The sequence below is a fragment of the Ceratotherium simum genome, chromosome 17 (genome assembly GCF_057802395.1).
Source record: "Ceratotherium simum simum isolate JZ-2026a chromosome 17, ASM5780239v1, whole genome shotgun sequence".
Lineage (NCBI taxonomy): Eukaryota > Metazoa > Chordata > Mammalia > Perissodactyla > Rhinocerotidae > Ceratotherium > Ceratotherium simum.
The window spans coordinates 40,599,873-40,620,850 of NC_141916.1; the positions used below are offsets into that span (position 1 = coordinate 40,599,873).

General features: G+C 38.3%; 2 protein-coding genes across 2 annotated transcripts in view; both read right to left on the bottom strand.

Moving 5' to 3' along the window:
- Positions 1 to 20,978, bottom strand: part of SLCO1C1 (solute carrier organic anion transporter family member 1C1) — a 510,734-nt gene that overhangs the window by 141,751 nt on the left and 348,005 nt on the right. The gene's annotated exons all lie outside the window — the stretch shown is intronic.
- The window catches only part of PDE3A (phosphodiesterase 3A), a 292,725-nt gene that overhangs the window by 68,821 nt on the left and 202,926 nt on the right, over positions 1 to 20,978 (bottom strand). The gene's annotated exons all lie outside the window — the stretch shown is intronic.

Consider the following 20,978-nt stretch of genomic DNA (forward strand, 5'->3'; position numbering starts at 1 on the left):
TATTGTATATTTGAAAGTTGCTAAGAGAGTAGATATTAAAAGTTTTCATCACAAGAAAAAAAAATTTTGTAACTATGCACGGTAATGGATATTAACTGGGCTTATTGTGGTGATCATTTCATAATATACACAAATATTGAATGATTATGTTGTACACCTGAAACTAATATAATGTTATATGTCAATTATATCTAAATTAAAAAAAAAAGAAAAGAAAAGGATGTGTCTGGAGAGGTTTGAGGGAACAGATCCTGACAGGAACATGAGCCAGTTCAAGAGCTTTGATGAACTGCTAAGGGCAATGAGAAACCCCTGTAGGGTAGTGATGTTATCAGTATGTGTGGAGGAAGGAGTTAGGCTGACTTTCAGGCTCATGGCTTGGGCAAATGGGTAGCTAAGCCTATTTTAGGGATCACAGGAGAGAGAATAAGTTTTGGTGTGGATGCTGAGATATTCACCTTTGAGTAAATACACAATGCTCACGGGATGATTCAAGTAGTGTATCAGGAGAGACATCTGGACCGGAAATACACATTTAGGTATTGATATGCTCATTTCAATAACACAGTGCCATGGAAGTATATAAAGAGAAAGGAGAAGTGGACTGAGAGCACAGCCATAATCAATACCAACTTTTAAGAGCCCAGGGAGAAGAGAAATTTGCAAAGAAAAATGAGAAGGGACAACTGAAAACTAAGAGTGTAGGGTCAAATGGGCCAAGGAAACACTTTTGTCAAGAAGGGAAGTGTGGTCAGCAGTGACCAATGAATTTGAGAGATTAATAAGTTCTGAAAAATTTCCATTAGTTTAGTATCTGCAAGGTCACTAACATTGGAGAGCACAATTTCAGTGAAGTACTGAGGTGGCAAGTCACAATGCAATAAATTGAGCAATGAAAGTGGAGACAATGTTGACAACTCTTTCACAAAAACTAGCTGTAAAATGGAAGATAGAGGTATGTCAGTTTCTAGAGCGAAAAGAGGCTCTACAGCACTGGCGAGCAAGTGAGCAAGCACAAATGCTGAAGGGGGTTCCCAATAGCGTGAGGGGTTTAAAATGCAGTAAAGACAAGGGGATGATAAACAGATCAAGGTCCAAGAGAGGAAGCAGAGGGTGGGAGAACTAACCTGTCACAATGGTGGATACCTTCCCCATGATAACAGTGAGAAGGAAGAAAGTTTGTAGATTTGCAGGTGAGAAGGTAGAGTTCTTATACCTTGGTTTTTATTTACTCTGTAAATTAGTCATGAGTCCCTTACTGGGAAAGTGATGTAGGCAATGTTGAGGTCAGAGGTAAAAAGGAGAATGAAGAATGTTCGAAAGAGGAATGAGAAAGAGCTGGCTAGGGTCTCAGGTAGTACCGCAGGTCCAGCTGAGGTGAGAGACCATGGATTCCAATATGATGTTTGTATACTTTCCAGTGTTACTTGGCATGAAATTTTACATGAAAAGGCAACAAAGTGAAGACAGGAGAGGTCTGCCAGATAAAAAAGAAAGAAAGAAGTTTAGACAACCGGACTGGAGATCTTGGTGAGGTGGAAGAACAGGGGCAAAGCAGATGAGGGACAGAGCAGAAAAGCTTGAAGAAGCAGGAAGTCAGAATATGGGGTGGGTGCTTGCATGAGCAAGACGGCTGCAGGATTCCATTAGTAGACTAGTCTCTTAGGCATGGAAAGTTGAAAAGGAAATATGAGATCAGAGTTCAGATGCCCATGAATGAAAGACAAAGTTTTCTAATTCTGTCAGTTGATAATCATGTGATGAAAGATGTCTGAGAAAGAAATTGATGTAATCAAACAGTGCATAGGCTTGAGGAAGATTAAGGTGTGGCATAGAAGATGACAGATTTGACCAAGGCTGCCACAATAATAAATGAGTGAAACTAGGACACTTGCAGTGTGAAATATCAGGAAGGGAAGAGTGAGAGTAACATTAAGGAGAATCAATAGCGCTTGCAAACTGATTCAATAATGGGACATGAAAAAAAAATGCAATGTATTTATTCCTGTAAGAGTCTTCTTTACTCTTTCCACAATATTCTCTCAATTCCTTCTTTCAGAAATCTAAGTGTTCCTGCCCTCACAAAATAAAATGTGGATAGTTCACTTGTGAGTGTATAAAATCCATATTGGGTCTGACCAACCATCTAAAAAAATGTTCTCTGTTTGATATAACATGGTGGTAGCCCTCCACAAGGTAAACAATCCTCAAAGTAGGATTAAAAAAACAAATCAATTCTCCAGAGAAGAGAAGAGTGAGAAGGGAGAGGAATTGGTTGCAAAGATACTCATCACTCAACTATAGAAACTTCTGGTTTCTTGGCATTTCTTCAAAATCTTCAGCCCTTAGAACTCTCATAGCTCCAACACCCAAGTCTCAGCTTTGAAACATGGATTTCAGGGCTCTCCAGCTCCTAGCCCCCCTGGAAAGAGTAGGGAACTTGAAGCTCCCTTACCTCTCAGAGGACATGAGGGTCTGCTTGGTTAAGGGATGAGGTGAGCTTCTCTGCGAACAATTTTGCATACAGAGAAGATCTGTATAAACTATTAAAAGTTTGTAATATCATTTCTTGACTTCTCAGAAGGCAACTCACAGCTCTACAAATCACAGTATAAAGGGAATGACTTTCAAAGTTTGCAACTGGTGTACAAAAGGTTAAGTAACTTGCCCAAAGCCACATTAGACAGTAAGTGGCAGAGGTGGATTCCAACCCAGGCAGTCTGGTCCTTCACTGTGTTTTTTTTTTTTTATAATTTTATTTATTTAGTTTTTTTCCCCCAAAGCCCCAGTAGATAGTTGTATGTCATAGCCGCACGTCCTTCTAGTTGCTGTATGTGGGACACGGCCTCAGCATGGCCAGAGAAGCGGTGCGTCGGTGCGCGCCTGGGATCCGAACCCGGGCCGCCAGCAGCAGAGCGCGCGCACTCAACCGCTAAGCCAGGGGGCCGGCCCTGGTCCTTCACTGTTAATCATAATGCTAAACTACCCGTCGGTATTTTGGGTAACTGTTCTGATGTATGGTCACTTACCTTTGATAATATGAAAAAATCTTTGCCAATTTATTGCTCTCATTATCAAGGGGAACTTACTAACGTCATTAGTAAACTCTGAGAATTCCTAGTCTACTCCCTTCCTACACATCTTTTCTGAAAATCAAATTAGACTCTTCCCAGAGCTAAGTTACAGGGAAGACCCCACCATTAATATTTCTTCATCAAGAAAAATCCCATTTATTCTTTCTCCCTGTTTCTCACACTTGAACTAGATCTTTTATAATATTTGCTGCTGGAAGGAAAAATGAGTGGGCTCTCGTGGAGACTTCTGCGGCTAATAGGAAAGCATCTGTCTTCATTTTCCTTTTAGGTGGTAATGAAAATAAAATTTTAGAATGTATCTGTCTACAAGTCTGAGTTAATTACTTCAGTTTAAGAAACTGGTTTCAGTTATAATCTTATTATATTCAGAATGTTATGAGACATTCAGATAATAAATATGATTATCTTTGGGTAAGCAGATCCCAGTAGCTCACCAAGATATTTAATAGGCAGATGTTGGGTAGGACCATAAAGGTTTTGTATGAGAAGCATTTCAAAATGATACCCTACTCCTCACGTTTAGTATAGCAATAATAGCATACTGAAGAAATACAAATAGCCAACAATTTGTAGAGATTCAGAACAGATTCTTTAAGACAAAGATCTATGCAAAGAGGACAAAATAACTTCAGGAATGACTTTTTTAGATTATAATCTTATAAGATTAATAAAACTGCTGATTAAAAATGTAGGCTACTTTTTTTTCTCTGGGGATCAAGAGAAAGGACCTAGGGAGAAACTGGTGGTGAATTCCTATTTGGCTATCATTTTGTCCATTTTAGTTTCATTTCATCTTAAAATAAGGAGATGAGAATGGAAGTATAGTACAAGTGCTTTAATTAAAATATCCCATTGAAACAAATAAGCAAAGCTTTATTAAAACAAACATAGAACAGAAGCAATAGATCCTTTCACATGCTGGTTCTGACGGCAAATTAAAGATTAAAGTTAATATAAAGTGAGGTCTAACTAAAAACAGCCTCAAACTGTCTTCCTGCTGGTTTCAATATTTCCAACAAATAATTTTAACTTACTATAGTGTCTCTATCATCAGCTACACTCTACACTGGCCCAAAAGATTATAACGGCTTCTCAGATGCTCATTGAGCAGGTCTTGTGGCTGCTGGATCAATCTACAGACTTGATAGATGCCCTAGGGACTACTGTAGCATTTTGACATCAAGGCAAATACGTCCAGAGACATTGAGAAATGCCCCAATTCTGAACTCTCTTCAAACCGTGTGCAGTGGACATTGATTGACTCTCTATACTAATCACGGTGATTCTACCCCTAAGGCCAGGAATTTGGTCAAGGATGGGTAGGCTTTAGTTAATGTGAGGGAACGAGACATGAGGGGAACTTTGCTTAGCTTCTAGGAAAGGAAATCCTCTCCCTCCAGAAGGAAGCAATGTTGCTGCCAGCAGCCATCTTTGGATCACAAGTGGAATTAGCTTTAGAATGAAGCCAATAGTGTAGACAGTAGCAAAGTAGAGAGAATAGAAAAACCTAGGTCCATTACAATATTATTGAGCCATGAATTCACTAACCCTGATGCCTTCTCTCCTCTGGCCTTACTATGAGAGATAATAACATTTCTTTAGTGCTACAGCCAGAGGAACATTTTCTTTAACTTGTGGTTGGAAATAACTAATATAGCATAAAATTTTCCAAATGTATATGTAATTAGTAGGCAAGCAGGTAGTAATGAAAATAAAACTTTATATCTGTCTACAAGTCTGCATTAATCACTTTACTTAAACTGGTTTCAGTTATAATCTTATTATATTCAGAATGTTATGAGACAATAAAAAATATGATTATCTTAGGTTCAGCAGACCCTGGTAGCCCACGGACAGCTATGAGAGCAGAGCAATGGCTAGTTTCACTCTAGCCAAGTGACTCATTTCCAACACCAGCACCCAGCACACTATCCATATCTGTGCCTTAACTGAAAATTACCACATACCATGGACCATCAACATGATGTAATAATCAAAATGCCATTCATAAAATCTTCCTGTGAAAAAGCACTCTACTATGTATGTGTGGATTTTGTGAGCTTCTCGAAGGAAAGAATCATTTTATATTTATTTTCCACTCCCACAGCAACTTGAACCATGCTCAACCAAAAGGTGCCGAATTAGTTGAAATGAATTGTCTTTTCTCCAGTTATTCTTGGTGGAAAATACACAAAATTTATCCAATCTTTTATTACAAATCTTAATTTAGCTTTATACACATTTCTAAATATAGACGGGATTTTATAATTCTTGGCTTCAGTGAGCAAATATTCTTTCTTCTTTTTAATACTGGCCCCTACCTCTGTACTTTTCATCTCATCCTTCTCACATGGACAGAATATTTGCTCTTTCAAGTCTTTTTTTTTTTTATTTGCTCTCTTTTTCCTCTCCTCCTCCTTTCTCTCAACCTAAGAACACGGTTAGCATTTCCCCTGCTAACAAAATTGTTTTTTCACCCCACCTAAGGTGTTATCCATTCCTTTTATATTAATCTATTAAACCCCCGGAAAGAAAGCTCTCCTCTCACTTTACATCCTTATTAAAGGTATTTAATCTTCCATTCATGGCAATCTGATTTATGTCTCTTCCTGATAAAATAAAATTCTCTATCAAATGCAATCAATATCTTAATTAAAATATCTAGTGACAACATTCCTGGCTTTGTCTTCCTTTGTCCAGCACCACGCAGCCTCTTTCTCCTGCCTTGGCTCTGCCCCGGCCTGGCTTTCTCCAGTCCATCTGAGAAGGAACTCTCTGCTTTGCTGGCTCTTCCTCCCTCCTTAACTGTCATTCATTTTTACGGTTTTTTTCTCATCTCATCCTATGCCCTTCCCTCCTGCTCTCACTCTGTGTTGTAATGAATACTCCCTAATCTGGAGCTCCCACACGGACCATTTCTCTGGACCTCAGGCTTGTATCTGCTCTCTGGACAGCTCCACTAAGATACCCCATGTTTATTTCAGACTCAGCTTTCCAAAAGAGAATACTCATCACCATCTTCTGAACTCTTCTTTTCCTCCTTTATTTCCTATCTTGGCTAACAACAAAATCACTCACCAAAACTGGACACCTTGACTTTTTTTTTTAACTGACTTTTTCACTTTCTCACCTCCAACATCAAATTGGTCACTGAATCTGGAAATTTCTACTGAAGAGTCTTTGTCAACTACTTCTTCCTTTAATATCTCTTCATCCTTGCCTTAATTTCTCTCTCATTATTTCACATGAGGATAGCTGCACGGTTTTTCCTCTGGTTTTTCCCAACTGAAGGTATTAATAAGCTGCTCTGTTATTTTCTTCCTGAAGTCAAAGAACAAGATTGAATTTCTTGGCATGGCTTTAGGTGTCTTAGAATCTAACCCTTTACCCCCTCTTCCCAGTTACATTTCCATATACCCTACTAATGTCTCTTCTCCCCAGCTAGCCTGGATTATCCCAAATATCTACCACAATCCCATGCCTTTGCTTATGGTGTCACTTCTGCCTAGCATTACATTTCTCTGGTATATTGGTGTTAATGATCAAGATCCAACTTTAAAACATAAAAATATTTTAGCTTCATTTCCAAACTGACACCAAATTAATCACTTCAGCTTCAAAGCCTCCATAATACTTTGTTCCAACATCTATTATCATATTATGCTACTGCTAATTGTTTGCAACTAAATTCCTTGCCAGATTGGGAATTTGAGGGCAAGAATGATTTTTATTCATTTTTTATAATCTTAGTACTCAGCATACTGTAAGAACTCAAAAAATATAATTATTAAATGAATGACTTCTGCCTTCTAACACAATATGCTCTTCTTATAAATGGTTCTCAAAAGTTCAGAGAATCTTGATCATTCTAATCAGTGTGAAAAGTGTGCCTTCCCCTGCTCCTTACAGTCAAACAAGACCTCCTTCAAGGCCTCACCACCTCCTACTGAGTATCATGTTACTTAAGGCGACTGCCTGCCTGCAATAAACACACTCCGTTAACTGGCAAACACAGATTCCCATGAGCAATGAACAAAACAGGAGTGTTGAAGAACGCAGAGGCGGCGTGTACTAATTTCCTTTGGATGCTCTTGCTGATTTTCATTAGTCCTTGACTACTATTTTCAGGGCCCCTTTTTATGATTACTTCTCAAGCATAGGTGCACACTTGACAGAAAGTGGCTTTCTTTGTAGGAACGGCACATTTACGTCGTTAGAAAATACTGGGACATAGAAGGAAAAAAATGAGTGAGCAGATTTTGACTCATTGCTAAAATAGGAGTTTGATACTGTACACAGTATATGATTGTATACAACGTTTAAATTCCTTTTATTTAGTGCAGGCTGCTCATTTATACCTTTAAAGATAGGTAATTCTGGCGATCTATAGTCAATCCCTCTGCTTCCTCAAAACAAATATTATCTTTTGAGCTTTCTGCTGTAATTAACACATAGGCATCCCATAAGCTCTTAGAAGACAAGATTCTTTCTTCTGTTGGATTTGGGAAGTTAAAAAAGAAAAGTCTCTTAAATCTTTAAATAGATAAGATTCACCACCTTTCCACAATATAACCCACCTAAGACTTTCTGCCTGGGAGACATCCTGGTATCTGTGCTGAGATTTTAGGCATAAACTGAAAATGTTATATTGAAAATTATGTGTGTCACGAAGAATTTATTGTGGTAACTATTTTTTGCTGCATAGTAACGACAGGGAATATTAGAAAAGAGCGGCTTGGAAGGAAGAGCTTGTTTCAATGCAACTCAAATACTCCTCACTGGTCAACTTGAGTTTTCAAAAGAAGCTGGCAGATAAAGCCCTGACATTGAGAAGAACACATTAAGCTAAAGGCAAGATGCCAGCAACCATTAAGATCATTTGAGTCTCTTTACTTTGAAATTACGCTTCCCAAGCAAACTTCTGATACTCGTGTATTCTCTTCAGCCTATGGGTCCCACCTTTTTAGACACACTCCAGTCTCTCCTTTGCTAGAATACCCCACCTTCTTCCCCCAACCTCCACACTTCTATTGACTACCATTCAACTTCTCATGAAAATTTTTGAAAGAACAGTTAGTATTCCTTGTCTTCACTTTCTTACTTTCCGTTCATATCCCAATACACTGAGCTGGGCTTCTAGAACCAAGACTGTCATAGCTCTTGCTATTACAGTGGATTTCACTTCCCAAATTGAAAGGATATTTTTCAGTCCCTCCATTACCGGACTTTTTCATCAAAATTTACAGTATTGGTGACACATTTTCTGAAAACCTCTCTCTTCCTTCAGTTCTCATGATATCATGCCCTTCTTTTCCTATCAGTGAACATTTATTTTCTGTCTCTTCTGCAATTTCCCCTCCCCCCCATCCCTCAACATTTTAAAAGTCATTTACCCACGTTCACCCCCTCTCACCACTGCTCTTCCCATTCAACAGACTCTCTCTAAATTTTTTCACACACTTTCATAAGATCCATACAGTTCCTTCCACCTAACAACTCCTAAACCATCTCTGGCCCCCACACCTCTGCCCAGAACATTTTACTGGTACTGGACTCCTTGGAGACATGCAGCACAGCTCCACAAAGCCTAGCATCCAAACCCCAAACTACCTGACTCTCCAAATCTGCTTATCAGACAGTAGAACCTCAGTGCCTCCAACTTCCACCAAATCATTCACACTAGAAACACTCATCTTCCCTTCTTAACTTCCTTCATTCCATTAATCACTGAGTCTTGCCACTTTTTTGTTTTCCTGAGGAAGATTTGCCCTGAGCTAACATCTGTGCCAATCTTCCTCTACTTTGTATGTGGGTCACCACTACAATGTGGCCGATGAGTGGTGTAGGTCGGTGCCCAGGAGCTGAACCCGCGAGCCGAGCCAGGGCAGTGCACCAAACTTAACCACTACACCATGAGGCAGGCCCCGGAGTCCTGCCATTTTCACTTCCTATATAGTTTACCATTCCTTTTTCACAACTATTGCACCAACAACACTTAATTTTAATGTTTTCCACATGCTATTTTTTAAGTATACATATCTTGGCCAATGTAGTTATATCTGCTACTTTTCCTGCCCTCCGTCTCTCACCACCACCTTCATTTGGTTTATTTCTGCTACTCCATCACTATTTAATTCTTCCAAAAACACTTTTTCTGACTCCCCAATCTGCCCCAAGCTGGGCAGGTTCCCGTCATCTGTACTCGTATGCCACCTTAATTATATGTCAGTCATTGCACTTAAATTGAAATGATTTGTTTCTATATCTTTATTCATCACTAGATTGTGCATTTTGTTTAACTCTTTATCTCCAGTGCTTATCACAGCGTATGGTACCCATTAGGTGCATAAAAACATTTACCAAATTAATTAATGCATTTATTTACTTTTTCCTTATATTTTTTCTTTTTGTGAGGAAGATCAGCCCTGAGCTAACATCTAATGCCAAACCTCCTCTTTTTTGCTGAGGAAGAATGGCCTTGGGCTAACATCTGTGCCCATCTTCCTCTATATGGGACACCGCCACAGCATAGCTTGATAAGTGGTGTCAGTGCGCGCCCGGGATCCGAACCTGTGAACCCCCGGCCGCCGAAGTGGAGCATGCACACACACTTAAGCACTGCGCCACCAGGCCAGCCTCTATTTTTTATTTTACTGTGAAACTTTTGTTCTACATTATTGTTTGTCAGTCATGATATAATGCATTTATTTATTTTCTGATTTGTTTGCCTAGATAGACTTTCCTACTCTGAAAATGAAATACTGAATAGCCAACATGAGTATTATAACCTGTTTGGCAATGATATTTCTCAGGGAAAATGAGTACACTGACATTCTGGTTTACTCATCAGCCTCTCATGAGATAAGTTAAGTCCTTTGAAACCTGAATACTCTGGGTGAACTTAGTATACAGTTTTTGAGACTGAGGAAATAAATAATCTCTCTACCAGCCCCTCAGTTAAGGTTCATGAGGCTCAGCTGAGAATAGCCTGTCACTGTTGCTGCCCATCTCTAACAAGGCACAGATCGTGGCCATTTGCCTTAGGCACAGGAAGGTTAGATCTGTGTGTCAGGATGCAGTTACTGCTGTGCTTACTCCCGTGTAAAATATAATTGTGTTTTGGATCACAGCATGAACACTGAGACACCAGGCCCTAAAAAACGGTGTATTAACTACTTCTGATTGAAAAATGGTGTCATTAAAGTAAAAATGGATGGTGGTTTGATTCTAAAGTAGTTTGAAAATTGATCATTCAATTCTTTGTCATGACACTACATTCAAAACAGAGTGAAAAAAATATATAGCTTTATGTGTGCAATAAACCGTATTATTGTGCAATCAAAAACTTATTTCACAATCAGGGGAGATAAATTAATACAACCATTACAGCTGGGAAATAAATGAGTCATGGGCTTACTGTTTCAGACTTTGGGGGGACAAGTATAATATGCCAAAAAATGACTATCACCTGGAGTTACATTCATGAACATATTGTTTTAATTCCGGTAATGTTCAGACAAACCTTAACATGTTAGAATAATAATAAATAATGACCATTGAATTATCAACAATGACAACACTTATATCTGGTACAAGTGCTCTGTACTTTCCAAGTGGACCGGGAGCTAGGACATGCAAAGTAGGACACTGCTATTAACACTCTAGCCTTCCTAAGGTTTATTCTTGGGGAAACATGCGCACGATGGGTAACAGATCTAGCATGATCTGCATACTCTTGAGATTAGGCCTAAGTATTTCCTGTGTGAAATATTTAGCCATGAATACATTTCTAACCTCAATTCTGTCTGCATAACACCTTGGTACAGCATAGGGTGGGAGTCGGTAATTTATACCCTCTCCCTTTCTAATTCTCATCACCTTGCCCATTTGGATTGTGTTTCTTGATACCTCCTTTCTCCTAAGAGTTATTCTTTGATGTTGGTTTTATGTTCCTTGCTCCTGACCTCACGCCACCTCTCAGATCTGGAACTGCTCATGTATACAAGATACTGATCATGCCCCTGCATGGGCCCCTCTCCCCTGCAGATGAGGAGAAAACAGATCAGAAGAAGCTGAAAGTTGCTGCTTGAAACTTTCATAACGTTCACTATCACCTTCTAAATCTCCCTAAACCTTGAAGCAGAAACAGAAAATGAAATTAAAATGAGATGAACACGCTCTCCAGCAATTCCACCCTTACCGTTTATATTTGGAAAATATTCCATGGCCGAGACTGTATATGCCTTTGGAACACAGAATGGTAAGACTGTTTCATTTGCAGCATAACGGGGCACATGGAAAACTGCCCCAGGTTTGTCCATCACTCAAGCCAGCGATCTGAACATCTACATTATGTGTTGCCACTGACAAGATAGCCAAGATTTAAACTGAAGTGAGATAATCAGTCCCACTGTAAGTACCCTACTATCACTGCTAGTGTAGGCATAAGACTGAACCTGAGTAATCCATATAGTTAATTTTTAAGCCTTTCTAATCCCAGACTCCAATTTCCTTGGTATATTACATGCTTCTCATTTCAGCACAACACACAGACCTATTGCCATCAAAACTTTGATCTCTGAAGTGTATCATATCAGTGACCTCATGCAAGAGTTAGGAAGAAAGCGACCTGGATAACACAGCTCAGATTAATCTTAAAATGTCAAATCATTTACCATGAGTCATATGAATTACAGCAACAATGACAAAAACTTTCTCTGGTATAAGTACTTTATCCTTTTTCTCATTCTCAAATTGGCTGTGGAAATCAATTCTTCCAATTAACTGTCCTAGAAATAGGTACATTACACAAAGAATGTGAATTCAAAGTTTGAGAAATTCCAGGCATTAAAATAAAGTAAAACATGAAAACTTCTGGCAGTGGGAAGGGGTTGAGGTATGAAGAGTGCAGCTCAGCCTGGCCCAAAGGTGTGGCCCTGGGGTCAGTTTCTGAAAGCCGCTCCCAGCATTTCGAAGCTCCTTTCTTTCTTCTACGTATGGACCCACAGATTTCCTAAAAGTTCCATTTTTTTTGGTCCTTTCAAATGGTGTGGGAATGACAAGGCAGCACGGGGCAAGATGGTGAGAGCGAAGCTTTTTGTATGTATGCACAGATCTGTTGTACATTAGGAATTTTTCAGTCCTGGGATCAATTCACAGAACGTGTTTTTGTTGTTGAGTCTATCACTACCATTTTAGACCCTTCAGGTGCTACTGAGTATGTTTCCAAGGCTTCAGGATCCACAAAAGACCTTCTGCAGAGAAGACTTTTTGAATGATCACATTTTAGACCTAATTGAAGCTGAGTAGTACATGGCCCTCTGATGCTGACAGTGAAACATGCCATTCTCTGAGCATGTGTCCCTTATCAGAGCCACTTAAGGTAACAACATCCTACAAAAGGCCCTCTGGGTCTCTGAAGGTACAGAGCCCTCATTACTCCTACAGTTAGGGAAAGCTTTAGACCACTTCTGGGAATGCAAATGAATGAAACCCCATGTGACAGCTGTAATAAAAGGCTCCTGTCTTTTTGCAAAGCATTCAAATGCCATCTGGCAATTTCGTTGACGTCAGCAGGCACAGAAAAACAACTGCCCCCACTGCCTTCTTCATCATTCCCTTCCACCCCCAACTTTGCTCTCCCTTCCTCCCTGGCAAAAAGCTCCAACTTTTAGCTGTGGAGAAGGACAGGAGCAAAGTAGCCTTTCAGAAAGATTTTCTCCATTTCTTGTCTGCTCCGTTTCAAGAAACAGCTTTAGCATCAGAGCAGCAGCAGCATTCGGCCCCAGCTCTCCAATTTCTAGTTAGAGGTGGTACAGATCATTACATTAAAGAGAAATTTTAAAGCCTTTTCTATTTGTGTTTTACTACTTGAAGTACGTTTATTCTGAGACTAGAGGTGTTAAAGAAAACTATTAATCAGACTTCTGATTCAACACATGCTCTCTTTGATCATTGTAAATAAACACCCAGCGTTACACTGAGAACAAGTCTGCAGCTCTAGGCTGAATACATTGGCTTAGAACTTACACATCATACATACGTCTTTCAACAGCTCACTGGAAGATTAGATGGACAGAATTTTTTTCAATGTTGAAATCATATAATACAGTTATCAAGCTATTTTGCCTTAGATATACTCCATGAAAAACATTTTTTTCTAAATTATTGAACAAAAAGTGAATAGGTCAATTGAATGTCTGTACACCCTGTCAAAGAAACAGCAGAATTATAGAAGAAACACCATCCAACACAAATTCTTTCCAGAAGTCCTAATTAAAAAAAAATCCTACCCTAATATTTGCACATAGTATAGAAGTGCATAGAAATTTTAAGTTATTATTGCCTACTGTGGCTTCTTTTTATTTACAAGGGAGAAGTTGAACACTCACAATACCTAGTCTGTTCCTAGAAATGGGCAAGCGTTATTGTTTGTAAAGTCAAATGGCCTCCTTAAAAGGCAATTAATCAGCCCCTTTTAGGGCTCCAAATGGATTACTTCTTATGGTAAAAGAATACACATTTGAATGAGACCTTATAATTTTGTCTATATCAGTGGTACCTACAACTTATCTAGTCTGACCATTATCAGATGAAAAAGACTTCTGAAAAACAATTTTATATATTAAATTAAAGATAAGTTTACTCAGTAAGATTAACCAATCTTGGTATTGCTTAGAGACATGGCTACAGATCCCATTCTTTGTCTTTCCTAAAAGTTTTGCTTTTTCATTTTAAGGGTCCGGCCCCATGGCATAGTGGTTTGTCTGGTGCACTCTGCTTCGGGGGCCCAGGGTTCGCAGGTTTGGATCTCGGGTGCAGACCTACACCACTTGTCAAGCCATGCTTTGGCAGCATCTCACATACAAAATAGAGGAAGATTGGCACAGATGTTAGCTCAGGGCGAATCTTCCTCAAGCAAAAAAAGGGGAAGATCAGGGCTGGCCCAGTGGCGCAAGCGGTTAAGTGCGCACGCTCCGCTGCGGCACCCTGGGGTTCGCTGGCCCAGATCCCGGGCGTGCACCTATGCACCACTTGGCAAGCCATACTGTGGCGGCATCCCATATAAAGTGGAGGAAGACGGGCACGGATATTAGCACAGGGCCAGTCTTCCTCAGCAAAAAAAGAGGAGGATTGGCAGATGTTAGCACAGGGCTGATCTTCCTCACAAAAAAAAAAGGGTGGGGGGAGATTGGCAATAGAGGTTAGCTCAGGGTGAATCGTCTTCACCAAAAAAAAAATCTTAAACATCCTAATATTGAAAAGCACTTTTAACATCATTATTTTCCAATGATAATTTCTCAAGAAAATCCATTCATCACATAAGTTAGGTGAGTGATTTTAAAGCCCAGATATGACTATGTTGCTTCTAGGCTAAACTTTTTTCACTAGTTTCCTCTCAACTATAAAAGTTTTTATCCTGCTCCAACTCACTTGAGGAATATGATACAGTCTCATCAGTAGAAAAAGCAAAGTTAGTAATGGACACATGGGTGGTTTGGGTTAGGTGAGAAGAAATAATAGGAGGGCTGTATAATTTGAAAATTTGCTTGTAGTAACTCAAAAGAGGAGAGTGCCATCTCCAAACTGAGGCCTTGACTGAGCTCTCCTCTCACATTCTTTTTCTTTTTATGAAATATTTGTAGTTTCTCTTCTCAACAGACTGTTGCTCGCCTCTGTGCCTCCAGGTTATGTTATCCCTTCTAAACAGAAGACACATCTCCTTGTCAAGCCTTCCTACCCATGCTTCAAGGTTTAGCTCAGCAATTCCTCCCCTCGGTGAGGCCTTTGCTGACCCATGTCTACTCTGCTTTGCAGATGCCCTGTGCACATCACTTCATTTTAATTTCTACATTCTACGGTACATGTCCATTTTCCCATGAAACTGTAAGCTCCATGAAGGTAGGGAAAGTATTATTCATCTTTGTGTTCTCAGTGTCTTGCCTGGTATTAAGTGTTCAATAGATAGCTATAGAAGGTATAAAAGAAAGGAAAGAAGAAAAGGCAAGAGCACACCAAAGAAATAGAAAAGTCATCAACCAAAGTCAAAACTGAAATTCAGTACTAAAGAATGCGAAAAAAAAAAAAATTTCAAAAGATAACTTATTATGTCTGAAGGAAAACAGCTAGGATTTATTGAACAATTATTATGTGCCTAGTAACACACTAGGCATTTCTACACACTATCCCATTTAAGAGTCAACAAAAACCTCTTAAGTAGGAGTTGTTATTACTATTTATATATGAGTATATGAGGAATGAGATTCAGAGAGATTTTGTGAACTACTAAAGGCCCCTCAGCTGGCAAATGGTGGTGGCCACATGGAATGCAGGTATGTGGACAATGTAGCTTTACAAGATATTTAATACCTTATGTTGTTTTGCTTAAGGCAAAGGGGAGAATGGGAAGGGAAGGCAAGGAAACGAATAACCTATTGCTGAAGTTGAGGTGCATCTTCAAAAGTCTAAGAATAAATCCATTAGGGCATAATATAAAAACTCAACAAGGTACATTTGGAAAATAACAACTCAAGGCTAAACCTAAACTATGCTTCAGTTCCAAGACTTCATCTGAATTTCTAACAACTCCCTGGAACAAAAGGTCATTAGTACCTGCTGATTTAGAGGCCACGTCTTCATTGAACGTATAAACTAAGCAAGTTTTTCAAAAACACCTGTCACTTGGTAACTACTGTTTTTTATGAGCTATGTGTACTGGTTTAAGGATGGAAATAAGAAATCCAGGAGGCCTGGGCAGAATCTGGCAAGGGAAAATGTCAATTTAGCAAATGGAGAAAGAATGAGATCAAGGAACTATTAGTAAATTTGTACTTCTAAGCTTTTAATAATGGGCAAAAAGGTCTAACATACATTCTAGAAAGTATTATATAAAACATAGAAGCAAAGAATGTTCTGAGTGCCTTCCCTAATCATAACTGCCTTTAAGAGAAAACTATTTTTCCTATAACAAGATAACAGAGAAATCAAGAGAGCAGACTCTAATACTGTCCAGAAAACAGTTAACATGTTTTTAGGGGAAGGAAAGCAAGGAACAAAAGATGAAACTCACCAGAAAAAGAAGATATTCAGAATTTAATGGCACACTTGAGACAGATCCATTCAACAAAACAAGCCTTATCTTGTCTAAGAACTAGTCTGAGTTTGAGTCAACCTAAAACATCTCATATTCATAGAAATGCTTTTGGGAGTTATTCTTAGGATTGTAATGTAAGAAAGGACAATAGAACTTATACAACAGTCTTATAGTCAGTCTAAAAAACATGTTTTAATCAAGAGTCTGGCATTACATCAAGTTAGGAATAACGGTTGTGACCAAGGAACAATTGATATGTGTAAAGCCTGTCAAGGTGAAGTAAGAGGTTCTGATATTGCAGAATAATGCTGCTAAACTTTCCGTAGATGGAAACATTCTAGAGACATAAGAAACTTAAGAGTATCACATTCAGATTGTAATAATTTTATGTTCCATTTTCCCTGATCAACAATTTGGGATTCTGAGCCATGTCATGTACTTACTTGGTAGAATTTCCTAGTCAACTGACCAAAATCTATAATATCCTGACAATATTATCATGCAATTTTGAGTTGATAATGTTTTATTCCACTCATATGTAAGTCTCTAATGAGTTAGTACTTCCGAGTTTGGTTTTCTAGGTTATCTCACAAAAATGAATTTCTGGACCCTCAAAATCAAGGATCATGCTTTTGACAAGGGACACTGCCCATCTTGTGTGACCTTGCTAAACAAGAGCAACCAGTCTTTCTTTAGATTCTCTTTTGTTGAAAGAAACAAGACTTTACCACTTCACAAAGTAGTCCCTTTTCGTACTGGAAGGCTGCACTCATTAGAAGAATTTTCTGAACCTGAGCTGAGACCGGCCTTCACCAATCAGTTCTTGTTCTGTCCTCATCAGTCAAACCTCTTTTGGACTTCCCAGTTCTTCATAGAAATTAAGCAGCCCTCCTGTTCTATATTATACTAGAATTAATACATATCTCACACCATTTGTGTTTTCTCCAACTATTTGTAGGCTATAAAAATGAAAGCTGTCTTCTGTAGGAACATTAGTAGCTTCTTAAAATAATTTTCATCCATCAATGAAAAAAAAGCAAACAAAAATAATAGCAGGTAATTAAATAAAAATTAGCACTTATTCTGGGCTTATCTTATGCTAGGGACTAGTCCAAGTACTTTATATAGATTATGCCATTTAGTTTTCATATCACCCTGGCAAGAAGGTAGTAACATACATTTACAGATGAGCTCGTAGAGTTTAAATACCTTGCCTGAGGTCACGCGTAGTAAGCGATGGGGACAGAATGTGATCCCAGGAAGTCTCTGACTCCACAATCTGGGCTCTCTTAACCATTAACCTCTATACTGTCTCCTTACTGAAATCCAGTTGAAAGAGATTCTTATCAACCCTCTCATTCTTAATGAAATCATCTGTAGGAATAAAAGTAGGGCAAATAAAGCAACTCCTTGAGGACAGCGTAGAAATCACTGCAAAAATTATATACCTATACTTCATGACCTCCTAATTCACAACTATTTATTTATCAAAACTCCAGAAAGTGTGGAGATTTAGAATACATATATAGTTTCTATATTCAAGAATTATACCACAAATGAGGCAAGGAGCGGGTGAGGGGAGGAGTATTTCAGAATCTGAGTTCTTAGCGGGGTAGGGTGGGATCCAGCATTCTGGCAGAGGCTAGACTGGGTAGAATCTGGACATGTTACAAGAGAAAACCAGTTTTCAGACAGTGAGGGGGGAGGGAAAAACGGGAGGATCAGGGAATAAGTCTGCAATTTTGAAAGTGTTCTGCAGAATTCAAGAGTTCCTCAGGGGCTAGTTTCTCAAAAAATAGCTTAGTTTTAGCGATTACTAAAATTATCTTTTTTCCCTTTGCATAGTAAGATTGTGGGAGACTATAGTGTCTAAGAGCACTTCCTTTTATTCTTTCCCCTCCGTATTCTGCCATGAACTTCACTCTACAGCAGTGCACTTGTTTTCAAGTGCAATCAAAGATCATATCAGAATAAATATTTCCACTTACAGACAGACAGGAGCAAACACAAAAATGAAAAAAGTCTATAGACCCAAACATATTGCTCTAAATATCAACATGAACATTTGCAATGAATTTTGTTTCAGATTCTAGCTTATATCATGGATCAATGGTGACAATCCATTTTAAGTTTCATAATTTACTGTGTAAGCATATATAGTATTTATAGCACTATAATTTTATTACTTCAGTATTCTGCAATATTTTTAAATATAATTTAACAATTAATAATAATAATAATAATAACTGAGAATGTAGTATTTAAAAAATGACTCTATTTTCATCAAAATAATTTTCTTTTATATCCATTTTAAAGCAACAGATCACAGAAGAATATTTCCATTAGGTCTTAATTTGAAGGACAAGGTCTTTTTGTAAAGACATTTAGTGTCTTTAGAAGTCTGTGAATCAGAGAACAGAGATTTGCTAAGAGTATTAAAAAAAGGAAAAAAAAATCCTCCAAACTAAATAATCCAAATACACATTTTTAGCATGTAGAATTAAATCTTCAAAAGGAGCTTCTTTTCTTTATCCTATTAGAGAATGAAGTACCCGATTTTAAAATTCTGGAATTTCACAATTTCTCTATAGATTTTATATTTAGAAACATGTGTGTATCTATATACTACATGCTCAACTCCAAAGGAAGAAAAAAATTGCAAGCTCTATTATGCTGCTCTGTTTGCAACGTCTGTAGACGTACGCATTTAACCAGTGAGGCAATAAATTCCAATGGGAGGAAAACAGGCAATAGGTGAGGGGCCAGTAGACATATTTAGCTCCAAGCTATGAAGCATGTTCTTAGTTCTCCCTAACTTTCTCATACGATGGCCTGTATCACGATTAAATAGTAGCTTGTTGCTTGATGATCCTTTAGCATAACAAAACAAAACCAAAACAAACAAAAAACTAGAATTTTACCTCAAAGTCATAACAGTCCAAAAATATTTGGCAATAAACATTTCATTTGGCATTATATTTTTACCTGCTATTCTGATTAAGTTTAATGTTTGTCATGGTGACAAACTATTTCTAGTTTGCCTTTATGCTGCTGGCAATGAAGTCCAATATTATGAATGCCTTTCATAATTTTAAAAGGAAATTTAGAAAGAACTGTCTTCTATTTTTTCCGAAGCCCAAATTAGTTCATTGTAAGGAAGGTTGTTTGAAAATCTCAGTAATAAACAAACCTAGAGGCTATAATTTTCTTAATAGTGGAACCCTCCATTTGCTTCTGAAAGCAGTAGGAGGGCATGCCATTCTTTCCATTTATTATTCATATTTCACCATTATCTTTTATGTGCTACAGTAGTTTTGAAAATCCCAGAACCAGAATCAGGAGGTTAATTTATACCATGAGCTGTCACTTTTAGGAAATGCTTGCATATTTGCATGTTTGTCAGGAAAGCAATGTGTTGAGTGTGTGGCGAGGGGGTGGAGGGGCATTAACTTAATACTAGGCTGTTCATTTATTCCTCTGACTTCGCACACACTATTGCTCTTCATGTCACAAAAAATAAATTGCAAAATATAATTTGCCGTAATTTGCCTAGCTCCATGATCAATAGAAATAGAAACAGAAAAGAATCAGAAGGCCCTTGCCTGTCAAAATGCACACTAGTTCATTGATTGCTATGATCACAGCACTAAATTGACTAAATGCTTTTGGACCTTAGAATATTTTTAATATTACCAGCGTGGTTACAGAGTTGAATTTTGAAATGGCCCTTTCTGCTCTCCCACCCCAATCATTACTCATCCTTCAAAGCCAGTAGCGTCTATGAAATTACCCCTGAAGACTTCAGCCTATACTGATTTTTCTCTTTTTCAATTTCCACCCACTATAGCCAATATTAGACTATTAAAATGTTATATTATGTTTTCTTAAGTTTTATGTGTGCTTCATGTTTTTTTAAATCCAAATTTTAAGTTTTGAGGAAAGGAATTAGGTCTTTGAATCCCAGGAATCACTGAGCAACTCTTTGCTCCCTCCCCACAATCCCCTATCCCCAAATTATGAGCTCATTAAACCTGCACAAAAGTCCCAAAGAGGTAGCTTATTACATGGGCACAGTGAATTTAATTTGATTGAACAGATAGTTCTTTAGTGCTAACTATGCAATTTTTATTGATTATATTTTGTTTTTATATTTAATTTTGATAAATATGCATGGTCTCATTTTTCTATCCCAAATAGTCAGGTGTTTCTTAAAGCTTTTGCAATTTCCTTTACGAATGAATCAACTCTAAGTCGATCTTTTCAGTCGGCCTTTTCTTCCTGTCAAGGAGGCCTTCACTCACTCCATCTCTGCTTGGCTCTTCCATTGCTTTCTCTGCACTATAGAGTCTAAGATGCTTTGATTTTTAACAAAGCATTACCTAAGGTGCAACTTTGAATCACTGTATACACTGACGACTGCATAACAAAAAGCCATGCAGACTCGGGCACACAACAGTGGGATGTTGCCATAAAACATCCCTAATATATGAGGCAATGGGTGGGGGACCTGGTGGCAGATGATGAGGAACCTGCCATTAGAGGCTGGAAAAATGCAGTCCGTGTGATGTGGAGAATGAATATACGGTGATGTGGAGAATGAATATATGGTAACACCGTTGCCTCCAGTATCTGGAAAGGTAGATGATAGACCTAAGGAATTTGTAGCTCTAGCAGAGCGATTGGAAAACAGGAGGTGAGCAGCATGTCTTGGTTACTGTGTGCTGTATTTGACAAGGTAGGACAAGAAACAGATGAGCTCAGGAAAGACTGGTATCACTTGCAAGGAAGAA